This window comes from Amborella trichopoda, chromosome 9 (genome assembly GCF_054954075.1).
Source record: "Amborella trichopoda isolate Santa Cruz 75 chromosome 9, AtrichopodaSantaCruz75HAP2 v2.0, whole genome shotgun sequence".
Taxonomy (NCBI): Eukaryota; Viridiplantae; Streptophyta; class Magnoliopsida; order Amborellales; family Amborellaceae; genus Amborella; species Amborella trichopoda.
The window spans coordinates 43498116-43511499 of record NC_142344.1 but is presented as its reverse complement, the minus strand read 5'-3'; the positions used below and the strand labels follow the sequence as shown (position 1 = coordinate 43511499).

The following is a 13384-nucleotide window of genomic DNA, read 5'->3' as shown; positions in this document are numbered from 1 at the left end:
TATGAGTTAATCTATGCTGCAAGTGAGATTTTTGATAAACTTGAGAGAGAGTATACTGAACCCTCTCTTATGAAGCAAATCATAGCTATGAGAAGGTATAATGAATTAAAGATGGCAGAACGTACCAAGTTTGCAGATCATGTGCATGTGTTTCGTGAGCTAGTTAAAGAGCGAGAAGACACAGGCATGAAACCTAATGCACCTATGCAAGTGATTCATCTTATGAATTCACTTCTTAATTCATGGGAGACCTTCATATCTTCCATCTTAGCCGGAAGGAAAGCAGCAAAATTAGAGGACCTCATCACCACAATCAAAGCAGACGAGGAGAAGAAAAATTCAAGGCAACTACTGACAACAACTTCAAGGGAAGCCGTGCATATGGTAAAATCTCCACTTTATTTTAAATTTAGGAAGGGAAAGGGAAGAAATAATTTTGAAAAGAAAAGAGATTTCAAAAGGAGAAATTTTGGAAATAAGGGAGCAAAGAGAGAGACTCAAACTTGCTTTATTTACAGGAAGGTGGGCCACATAGCTAATAATTGTAGGTTTAACAAATCTGGAGGGGCCAACAAGGAATTGACATGTGTGTTTTTTCGAGTCTATGCTGACTGACTCCAAGGGAACCTCTTAGTGTCTTAACTCGGATGCTACGGCCAATGTCACAAACACCAAAGATGGTTTCCATTCTTTTACTCCCATGAAGCCAGGACAACAACATATTTACATTGGAGGAAGTCAGAAGACTGATGTTCTTGGAGTTGGAGATTTTGAGCTGAAACTAAAGAGTGAGACCACCTTGATCTTAAAGCAAGCACTTTATGTTCTTGATATGAGGAAGTGCTTGGTTTTAGTCCTTAAGATGTTTATGGATGGATTTATAACCACTTTCATTACGGAGAAAGTGGTGGTCAAAAAGGGGAAAGATGTGATCATGACTGGACGACTTGTAGATGGGCTATTTACTATTGTAATAAAAGAGAATATTTCTTATGTCTCGTGCCCTAATGAATTAGATGCTACCCTATGGCATATGAGGTTAAGACACATTAATATCAAACGAATGCAAAGATTAAAAAGGGACGAGATTCTTCAAAATTATAAGGGAGATTTATCGAAAGTGTGCGACTCTTGTGTGCAAGGAAAACTAGTAAGAAAAAATACCACCAAGGCAAAAAGAGCTATTAGCGTATTGGAAATCATTCATAGTGACATATGTGGACCTATGAATGTAACCACCAAAAGTGGAAAAAGATATTTTATCTCTTTTATAGATGACCACTCGCGATATGGTCATGTGTACCTTATTCATGTAAAATCAGAAGCCCTAGAAAAATTTAAAGAATATAAGGCATAGGTAGAGAATCAAACCAACCTGAAAATTAAAATCCTTAGAATCGATAAAGGGGGAGAATATTCATCTGACCTTTTCAAAGAATTGTGCGTTGAAAATGGGATCATCCATTAGTACACCATGCCTTATACTCTTGAACAAAATGGTGTAGCTGAGAGAAGGAATAAGACTTTAGTGGAAATGGTAAGGAGTATGATGGGGCATGCAAATCTATCCTTGGAGTTTTGGGGAGAAGCCGTATTAACGGCATGTTACATCATTAACCTGACTCCCACAAAAGCTGCCCCACTTACTCCTCACGAAATTTTTACAGGTCGTACTCCCTCTCTTGAATACCTGAGAGTTTGGGGTTGCTCAGCCCATGTCCTTATCCCACATCAAAATAGAACCAAATTGCAACCCAAAACTGTCAAAACCATTTTCATTGGTTTCCTAAAGCATGGTAAGGGGAATCAATTCTACAACCTTGAAACATGTGCGGTTATTGAAAGCCGCGATGCTTACTTCTTTGAGGAAGAGTTCCTTGAAGCAAGGGTGAGTAAAAAATAAGCCAACTTTTATAAGGAGTCCAAGAACAATGATGTAGTTCGAGACCCTGAACCTGAAACTTCTAAACCAATCCAACTGATCCTGAACTCCATAAAGAAAGTGAACATTTACCTAAATTAAGACGAAGTAACCGAGTCAGTAGACTACCTCACCTAGAATAATTTGTCTACCTTGGTGAACATTTTGATAAAGTTTGAGAAGATCCATATTCTAAACCTAAAACTCACGGTGAAGCCTTGACCTGTCCTGAAAGGGAATAATGGGTAGAAGCCATGAACGATGAGTATGCTTCCATTAAACAAAACCATGTATGGGAATTAGTACCTCTACTTTAAAAGTGTAAGGCCATTGGTTGTAAGTGGATTTTCAAGAAAAAATTGAACTTTGAAGGGAAAATAGAAAAATACAAGGCTAGGTTGGTTGCAAAGGGTTTCACCCAGAAAGAAGGGATAGTTTATGAGGAAACTGGATAGTTTATGAGGAAACTTTTTTCCCTGTTGCCAAATTCCCATCCATCCGAATCCATTATAGTTATATCTGCCCATTTTGACTTTGAGGTTCATCAAATGGATGTCAAAACAACCTTTCTAAATGGGGATTTAGAAAAAGAAATTTACATGATCCAACCTGAGGGATTTGAGAAGAAAGGGAAAGAGAACCTAGTGTGGAAACTTAATAAAGATGGCCTAAAACAAGCACCGTGACAGTAGTACATAAAATTCCAAGAGACCCTTGCTCTTGCAGGGTTCTCTACAAATAATGAGGATAATTATATATATCAAAAAGTTAGTGAGAGTGATGTGGTCTTTATGTCGTTATATATGGACGATATGTTAATTGTTAGTAGCTCAATTGCCTTAGTAGTAGAGACGAAAAATTTCCTCGCACAACACTTCGATATGAAGGATCTTGAAAAAACTTCATATGTGTTGGGCACTAAGATAATAAGAAACAAGAAGAAAAAGACTATCCAACTTTCCCAGGCAACCTACTGTAAGAGGATACTGGAAAAGTTTGATATGAGTATGTGTAAGCCTGTGTCTACCGTAATTGACAAAAAGACAAAGCTTATTAACAAGATGTGTCATACTGAAGACGTGGATATAAGAGCTATGGAGAGAGTGTCATATAGAAGCGCAATTGGGTCCCTTATGTATGCCATGACGAGAACAAGGCCTGACTTGTCCTTCATCATGAGTCTGGTGAGCCGTTTCCAAATTAATCCATGAGAGGAGCATTGGAAAGGTGTAAAAAGAATTCTCAGATATTTAAAGGGAACCATGAACTATGCTCTCACATATAAGGGATGAACTGAAATAACAATAGAGAGATATTCAGATGCAAGCTATCTCGCAGATTTAGATGATGCGTAGTCTACATCTGGGTATGTGTTTATGTTTGGAGGGAGTGCGGTTTCTTGGAAATCAAATAAACAAGATATTGTAGCCTTGTCCACCATGGAATCCGAGTATGTGGCATGCTATCTAGCAGCCAAGGAGGTTGTGTGGATTAAAAAGTTTCTTAATCAACTTAATTTTCATCCTGTACGTTGTGAGGTAGTGAGAATTTTCTGCAACAACACTGCGGCTATTTGTGTCTTTAAGGAGCCTCAGTTTCACAAGAACTCCAAGCATATGAAACGTTATTTTTATCATCTGAGAAATGAGATGAGATTGAAAGAAATCGAGATCCGTTACATCTCTACAGATTTGATGATTGTAGACCCTCTGACTGAGGGAGTTGTCCCTAATATTTTTGTAAGACATATGAGAGCGATGGGGATGAGAGAAAGTGAGGAAGAGAGAATCCAAGGCCTTCAAAGGCCAAGTGAGAGATGTTGGGTTTATGTGGCCTTTAAAGGCCTAATGAACGTGTATTGAAATACTTTTATTATAGTGAAACATAAACTTAGTGGGAGTGTGGTCCTTCGAGGACCATACTAAACGAATGATGTTTGCTTATACAGAACTGTGCTTATCAATCTAGGCCAGTCGTTTGGAAAACTCAAGGTACCTAGGCATAAAGAATTAACCGAGGAGGGTTTTGGGTTAGACCTTGATGAGGTCAGAGCTTAGCCTAGATGAGTGAGCCAAGGGATTGTGTGACCCTTGTGTGTGGTGGTAGGCCTACTGAGACAGGGGACAAAACCTCATCCATGTTCTATCACATAGCATGCATATCAATAGATCGTTCGGGAAAGCCATATATCTACTTTTGGGTGAAGCGTATACATGTGCGAGAGATACCCCTATGCGCCATAGAATTCTGGTCACATCAGATCGTGGAGACCTTGACTCGTCTTTGGGGGAGGACTTGTAATCCACAGACTGGGATTGCGACCCCTTGATTCATCGTCCTGACTTTGGTGACTCGCTAATGAGCCTCTGCATGGACTGTGGGTCATGGGAAACACTGGATCAATTCGATAAAGCTAATGTGGTCTGTAGTCTATAGTTGAAGGTGGAGTTCCCCATTATTATAGTTTGAATTCCTAAAACCATATGAATCATTTTCCCATCATATTAATTTAATTGTGTTCATTTTATTATTGAAATGATTTTAGTTTTATTATTTGACTTTTTATGAATCTCTCAATATTTTATGTATGCTTGTTGGGCTTATAAAAATACAGTTATTGATTTTACAAAATTGTAAAAATTCAAATATATATTAAATTTTTTTTTATAAAATTCCATGGGGGCCCATAGTGCACATGGGCCCACCGTGTGGCATGTGGGTGGGGCCCACATGTGCCACATAGGGGTGGCAAGCCCCACCCCTTTGGTTTCTTTTTTTTGATAGCTTTGTGTTTAAGTTATTTAAATATGGAAAGTGTATCTTATGACATATGGTCAATTTGTAATATAGTAAATATTGACCATATCTTATCTATTTAAGATAGTAAATATTAACTTGATATATTCTTATGGAATATATGAGATGGATAATGCAATTTTATGGAATGCATGATCTCTTTAATGGATTTAATTTATTTAAATATATTGATGGGAAAATGGTTTAAAGAAAGGGAGATAATGGTTCATGCACCTTTCATAATGTTGATGGCCCATCTATAGAATGGATGGCTCAGATCTCTCACCCCACGAATCACCTTGATCAACGATCCATATTCAATCTAAAAAAAAGGGCAAACTATGAGAAATCCTAAAGAAACCCTAGACCTAATTTTCACTATAAATAGGGGTGCTCTCCCCCCATCTCTACACACCTCTCTCTCCCATAAACTCTCTCTCTCTCCTCCCTAGGGGCCACGTCCCTCTCTCTCTCCTCCTAGATTTTTTCTCTCGAACTTTCTCTCTCTAAAAGTTTCATAGGGGCACGCCCCAACCCTAATTCTACTATTCTCTCTCTCTCTTGACCTAAAGATACTAAGGGTTTGGGAAATCAGGGTTAAAGCTTTAGTTAATTTTGAGGTTAGGGTTTTGTAGAAATTTAAGGGTGGTTACCTAGTTTGGCCGAAATTAGTTTTCCCGGTTTGAGATTGAAGTTAGACCGCTGATCCCACGCTATTGGATGTGGTGACTCGGTGTGGAGTGTAATAAGCCCGGTTGAGGTAATCTTCGGCATCTTCTTTTTAACTTACTTGCTCTCTTTTATTTTTATATTCTCAAGTATAATATTTGGTTGAATAAATGGCATCAAGTGGTTGATTTTTATTTTATTGTTGTGTTGTTTTATATTCTATCTTTTTATGCGAGTTAGCATAGTATTAGGTTGAATAAAAAAAAAATATTCTCGAGCATAGTTTAACTTACTTCTAGAAACTTCTAGTTGTGCTTGTGCCTTCTTTTTAAAAGAAAATGTTGATTGAAAATTCATTAACCAGAATACCTCTAGTTTTGCCTCCCATTTCCTACGGCCTTTGAAGTCAATCCTTGACCTTTTCATTTATGACCATGTGTAACAGTCTTTCTTTTTTATTTTGAGAGCATATACTATGCTCCCTCAGGAGCACATTATATATTTACTCTCTCTGGCAAAATACTTGAGAGATTTTTTATGATTTGAAATTTTGGAATTTAGATTCCATCTAATTATAATAAGATGATAAAAATAAGATTTCCAATTCTTGAACATCTAGATCAATCCCTCCAAAAATTGGATGGCTCCAACGCGATCTTGGGATGCCATTTTTTAGGCACATAAAGAGTGAGTTAAATTATTTTTCCTTTGAGCTCTGTTGCTTGGTTCTATAGATCACATCCCAATATTTGAAATCTAAATGATATCCACAGTACAAATCTTCCCAAGGGAATAAATAGATAGCATACTCATGCAAGGGTAGGAAATCATTTGGGTTTTATTTTTCTTATAGTTTGAAATGGAGGTTATTAGTAATGTTTATTTTACCCAAAACATTTACTACTCTTGTAGGATTATATTGTCTATCTACTACTTCAGGTAAAACTTCAACTAGTGATATATGCATATGATAGAAAAAGATTTAAAGTCAAAAGAGATGTATACATATAAAAAAAAATTTAAAGTCTTTGTAGGAGTATATTGTCTATCTACTACTTCAGGTAAAACTTCCACTAGTGATATATGCATATGATAGAAAGAGATGTATACATATAAAAAAGAAATTTTAAGTCTTTGTAGGAGTATATTGTCTATCTACTACTTCAGGTAAAACTTCCACTAGTGATATATGCGAAAAAGATTTAAAGTCAAAAGAGATATATACATGTAAAAAAAAAATTTAAAGACTTTATCGGAGTATATTGTCTATCTACTACTTCTGATAAAACTTCCACTAGTGATATATGCATATGATAGAAAAAGATTTAAAGTCAAAAGAGATGTATACATATTCAAAAGAAAATTAAGTAATAAAAGTAGAGTATCTTGTAACGCATTATCTATAATTTCTAATTAAGATTTCTCATTATATCTCTCTCTCAATTTCTTGGTCTATAAGCTTAAGACCAGAAAGCCATATCTCTCACTCTCCATTTTTTGGTCTATAAGCTAAAGACCAGAAGGACATTATTTTATTGTTGTTCTGTATTCGACAAAAGAGTAGGTAACATGAGTCTTGAGGACGTTACAGTGCTCAACCGTTTATTTTCAAGATTTTGTAAAAAGTTATTTGGACCGTTTATTTTCATAATTTTCAAGTATTTATAAATTGCTCATTTGTACTTCTTTTTAAAAAATTTAAATTCATAACTATGGATAAATATATATTTTCAGGCTTTAGATGAAAATTGTAATATTTTCAATGAAAAATGATGCAATATATTTTACTTATTTTATATTTTATGAAATTTTTATTTAACTGTTACCCAACTTTTTAAGGGAAAATATCTTCATACATTTTATATTTATGTTTTATTTCACAATAGACTCAAGGTTTTAAAAGATATTTTCGAACACAACAATTTGTAGATTTTATTTCTTCTAACCCCCTCAACTAATTTAAATTTATTTTTTGAGGCCAGACAAATCTAAAAAGACATGCCTTTTCTAAAAGTCATCCTCCCGAACTTCTAGAGAAAAAGAGAAGGGCTTCATAGAGGTGAGAGGTTATCGGGAGGAGAGAGAGAGAGGTGATTGAAAAAATACCGGAGGACAGAGAGAGTGAATGTAGGAAGAGAGAAGTTTGTGGTATATAAGTGAAGAGAGAAAAAGAATTGGGTTTAGAAAGAACATGTCTTTCTCACATTTGTTTTGTTTAAAAATATGTTTAAAGTGGTGAGGGGGTTAGAAGATATCTTTTGAAACTTTGAGTTTATCAAGAATGAAACCTTAAAATAAAAAATATTGAGATATTTTCCTATTTTTTAATTCTATCTTTTAAATTCCTCCTATTCTTCAAATCGGAAATAAACTTCCATATTAGATTTTGAGATTCGTACCCATCTTAATTAGAGTATTTTTTGTATTTATTTTGATGGAGCCCTATGTTAATACTTGATGGGAATTTTAAATTTTCATTAATGATGGACTTTGCTTAATGTCTTAACTCTTAACAAATAACTTTCTTTCTTTTAAATAGGATATGGAGTGGAAAATGGTATTTAATGGGAAGTCCAATTTTTAGCCATGATAGACTTAAGAGAAAGCTTTCTACAGGCCACTAGGTATAGGAAATTTATATACGCCACTCTCTCCTAGACATTGCATTTAGATAAATGGCTTGGTTACCTTCAGCCATACTGTGACAAATGATCCTTGACCATCCATCTAGATTTGATGGCTCAAGATATTTAATTTATAACTTTTTTGTACAAATCCAATGAATATGAATTTTAGTATGTATGATCATCGCAAAGTGGCGCACCTAAAAAAGTACTAAGAAAATATTTTTGATAACTAAAATGATCAAACTGTTCCTAAAAGGTTTAGGGATATTTTCACAGGTGCAAGCCAATCAGAAGATTGGAGGCCCAAAATTTGGAGTCAGTATATTTTGCAGGAAAAAATATACAACAGTGTTTAAACGAGATATTGGTCATCTCGATCGTCCATTCAAATTAGATGACCGAGAGAGGGGTGGCCTATATAATTCCCTTTACCTAGTGGCATATGGAAACATAGAAAGCTTCTTGAAAGTATTTAGAAAATAGAAAGCTCTCCATGTACTTAATGGAAAGCGGCTTGAAAGCCTTTAGAACGAGTTTTAATGAGAAAGATTGGACCGCAACAGACTTCATGCACCCAAGGGAGGACACTATCCATATAATCCCTCAGGCAAAACCTAATCTAGGTGTATTTTTTGGATCCCAAATTTTGGGGATGTAACATGTTCATCCCATATGCTATACATCAAAACTACATTCTCTAAATAAGTTTACAGTATGAAGGGTGAGATCTAAATATTAGAAAACACAGAATTCAAATTCTTTTTGTTTGAATCTATGACTGGTTGCCAAAATTTTGGACAAAAAAATTAGTATTCTACCAAAGGGAGATAAGTGTACAGTGTGCACCCAAGGGAGCATAGTATACTGGTCGAAGTTTCAATGTGTTTGAACTTAAGTCTCACATCCTACTTATTCGCCCTTAGTAAGGAAGTCAATGAAATATTTTTCTTCTTAAATTAAGATGGAAATGCAATGTACCTAGGCATCCAAGAACCAGCGTATTTATTTAGCTAAGTAAAAGTGGATTAGGTGAAAATATGTAATAGCTGATGGTTGCGAAAGTATTAAATTTAAGGTCAATGGTCATGGAAATTACTCTCTTTTTTTTTTTTTTAATATATAGTCATGGAAATTACTTGGAGAGCAAGTATGGGTTTATAAATTTGTTCTATTTAACATAATAAATATGGCATGGAATATAAGTTTAATCGATGAATTGCTCCAAACACTCCACAAGAAAGAAGTCTTTGGCCATCTATGGATTTTATTAAACAAGAAAGCATCGTGACCATCAAAGTTTCTTTTTTAATTCTTTTATTAATAATGTCAAAGTAGTGTATGTGTTTGTTATGTCTCTCGCTGAGATATTGAACCGACCACTACTTTAAGATGGCATACACTATGTTCCCACTGGAGCATACTGTACTTTTACTCCCTTGGTCAAAAGATTAACTTGGGAAGATTTTCTTTATTTTAAATTTTGGGAACCACCTAAATACCAATATATGATTTTATTCAGAAGAGAGATTTGGATTTTGAGCTCCCTAATACGTAGATCTCATCTTTCAAAAATTTGATGGTTTCTATTCAATTTTTAGGTATAATATATCTCAATCCCATAGAGAATGAAATTTGTTTTTTCTAATTGAGTAAATTATATAAGTTGAACAGATTAACCTCTAAAATTTGGGGTCCTAAAAAGTGCTCTTAGATTTGGATTTTGTTGATTGAGTAAATGAACACTTTGATTCCTTGGGAGCATGAGTTATTTTGTCCTTTTCCCTTTTTACTTTATATTACTGGGCTAGCCCATGTGCAAGTCGTCTACTCTTAACTGCTTTTGTTTTTCTTTCTTTTTAATTATTTGGAAATTATTGTTGTGGTTTTGAAAAGTCTTGCAAAAGCTCAAAACCCCATGGAATATTGGGTACCTTAAAACTATAAAATGGGGAGGGACACTCACACATCGGCAAGGCAAACACAAGAATGGAAAAGGACGACGACCAAAGGGTGAGACTGTTGGGAATATGCTACAGTGACTCTAGTGCATGAGTTGAGATTGTCTTAAAACTGAAGGGAGTGCAATACGAATATATAGAAGAAGACCTTCAAAACAAGAGCCCCCTTCTTCTAGAGTCCAACCCTGTCCACATGAAAATTCCGGTACTCATAAATGGCGAAAAATCGGTAGCTGAATCCATCGTGATTTGGAGTACATAGACCAAACATGGCCGGAAAACCCCTTAATGCCAAAAGATCCCTATGAGAGGGCACAAGCTCGATTTTGGGCTAAGTTCATCGATGACACGGTAAAGTACCTCCCTTTTTGGTAGAATTGGTATTATAGTGAAGCCAAAAAATAGAGGCTCCTGTGGGAGCGTAACATCCATTCACCCCCTCGGCAAAATCTCTATTTAGGAGTATTTTTCACACTCCAAATTCTGAGAATATAATTTCCTCAACCTATTGATCAACCTAACAATATAAATATGAAGAAATTATATCTGCCTGAAAAAGTTTACATCTTGATATTAAATGGACACTGTCCAAATTCCGAAACGTCACCGTGATCAACCTCACAATATAAATATCAAGAAATTATATCTGCCTGAAAACGTTTACATCTTGATATTAAACAGATGCTGTCCAAATTCTGAAACGTCAAATATAATCTTATATGAACTCAAAATGAACATTTCTTTTGTTGCAAATATTCATCTTGTGATTCTAAAGTTGATACAAGTTTTCAAATTGAAACAAATCCTCGTGTGGCCCTTTTGCAAGAGTAAGGTAGAGACTAGAGACTGATCCCCAAGTAGTGTAAGTGCTCTCTGATGTACTTTCCCTTCAAAGACGCAAAAACCAGGCATGACGAATTCATGCTTTGCCTCATTTACAGTTGGGAGCAGCTGTCTGGATGGCTTATTGTTGTCAGGGGGACTAACAAGAGGGCCTCAAAATCCTAGAAGAAAAACTTAAAGGGAAGTTCTTTAATGGCGAAACAATTGGGTTTTTGGACGTTGTTGCATGTTTAATTGCCTTTTGGCTGCCAGTGTTAGGGGAGGCAGCAGGTTTAAAGTTTTATGACCCTGAAATGTTGCCTGCTCTAAGTTCGTGGGCTGAGGAATTTACAAAGGCTGAAGTGGTGAAGGAGGTTCTTCCACCCCGTGATAAGCTTCTTGCTGCAGTCAAAACTCGACGGCTCTAAGGTGTCTTCTAGTTATGGTGATTGTTGTTGTTTGTTTTATCTAGTTAAGGAGATTGAATTTTTTTTGTTCTTTCTTTTTTATATCGAGCTGTGGAGATTGCTTATTTTCTTGAGATATATATCTGGCTATGGAGATTGTTCTTTTCTTTTTTATAGCTGCTTAAGAAGATTGGATTTTATCTAGTTACGGAGATTAGTTTTTCGTTTTAAATGGAGCACAGAAGTTAAACAATGTGGAGTCAGAGGCTTTACAATGGGTTTAGCCGAACTTTAAACATGCTCTCCCCCGTAGTTTTTGTTTGTACGCGTGTGTGGCTTTGGGCTTCACATATACCATATATTTTATTTATTTATTTATTTTGATTAATATTTTTAAAACTTATAATAATTATTATTTATCTTTAACAGTTCGTTTAAAGAGAAAAAATCTCTTTTCCAATAAATAGTGGATAACTCCCTTATCTTTTAGATATTTAGGGCCACTTCTCAAATATTTTAAAAAAAAAAGCCAAAAGTTGGCGAACCACATCTTTTCTTCTCTCTATAAATTAGGGTTCATGGCCTTGAAAAATCATGAAAAAACAAAAAGCTAATCGTTCTGGAAAAGCTCTAGCTCTTTGCAATCTACTGTCTAACTATGCTACCCATCAGCATTTTGAAACTAGATCAAGTCTACTTGGACTTGGCCGAGTAGTGATCTACAGTCCAACAATGCTACCCATTAACATTTTGAGACTCGGCCAGGTCTCCTCGGACACAGCCGAGTAACTCGGAGTCATCCTATGGGCAAGGTGAGTTTGCTAACATACACATGTTTTTCGGCGGTATTGGGATGTCATAGAGATGGTAGAGGTGACTGGTGTGGTCTTGAATACAATGGAGGAAGCATGAGGATGGGGTTTCAGGGCATGAAAACGATGGATTAAAACGGAGCTATAACTCAACCTCTGATTTCACGAGAAAAACAAGGTCACTAGAAAAAAATAGTGTCGGAAAAATTGTTTGCAACGGTCAGCAGGATTCTGATAAGACGATCGGAAAACAAACAACCATAGATCAGAAAACTTCTTCTCCCAAAGCAAACGTTGCTTTGTCTAAACGAGCAAGATCAAACTAGTAGATCAAAATCGTGCTTTGATAACATGTGAGCAAACTGTATTTCTCAATATTTTTCTGTATATAGAATTGTGTATAAGGCTCCCAACTTACAGGGGTTACAAACCATGTATGAATGAATGTACCTTCTTAATTTTGTTGCAAAGAAAAGAAAAGAAAAGATAAGACGATATTACACAAGAAATATATACAGGTTTCTATTAATACAGATCGGAAATCCTCTTGTTTCATGTTTCTCCATCTTATGACCCAGTAGTTAATCTCTGTCCCTTCCCTACCGTTGAAAAAAAACAAAAACAAAAAAACCCAAAATCTCTCTCTCTCTCTATGTCTCCCTTTCCTTTTTTTGAGACGTTTTTTAAAAAAATTAGTTTGTATTTTGCATATTTTTAAAGCATTTTCATGATCATGCAAGTCTATGCGGTCTCTCTTGAGTTACTTACCTCAAGCAAGGCCCAAGTCATGAGCCCGAACCGAATATTTAAACTTCAACCATAATTGTTATAATTTTTTTGATTAATATGCATGTCCTTGAGTCGACTCACCATGTTTGAGTCGAGTGATCTCTTGCTTTAAGGGCTTTCTTGATAACTGGAAGGTAAATATCCCCTGGAAATGGGATAACTTGCTCAATAGGTTGAAATACAAAGTCATGTTTATTTAAATATTGTTAAAATATTACATATTAAATATTATTTTTATATTAGATATAAAACAATATATAATATATATTATATTGCAAATCTCTATTACATACATAAAATATATTATACAACAAAATATATTATATTTTATATTATGTAATATATTATATCTTGACCGGGCGATTAGAATTACTCGGTGAACCGGCCATTTGAAGGTCTAGTTTGGATGGATGAAGTGGTTATCTAGAAGTGAGAATCTATCCAATCCTCTATTATAAGAATCATTCCCCAAAAACACTAAATAAGATTTTTAATTTTGAAAAACAAAAATAAAAATAGGTGAGAACTAGTGTCACTCAAGTAATCCGGATCGTCTGCTTCTCCAACAACTCACCCAATTCTA

The 13384-nt window shown here is 35.3% G+C and overlaps 1 pseudogene; it reads left to right on the top strand.

The window, feature by feature from the left end:
- LOC110007694 (putative glutathione S-transferase pseudogene) overlaps positions 1-11368 on the top strand; it is a 31400-nt pseudogene extending 20032 nt beyond the window's left edge.
- Positions 11369-13384: the final 2016 nt, after the last annotated feature.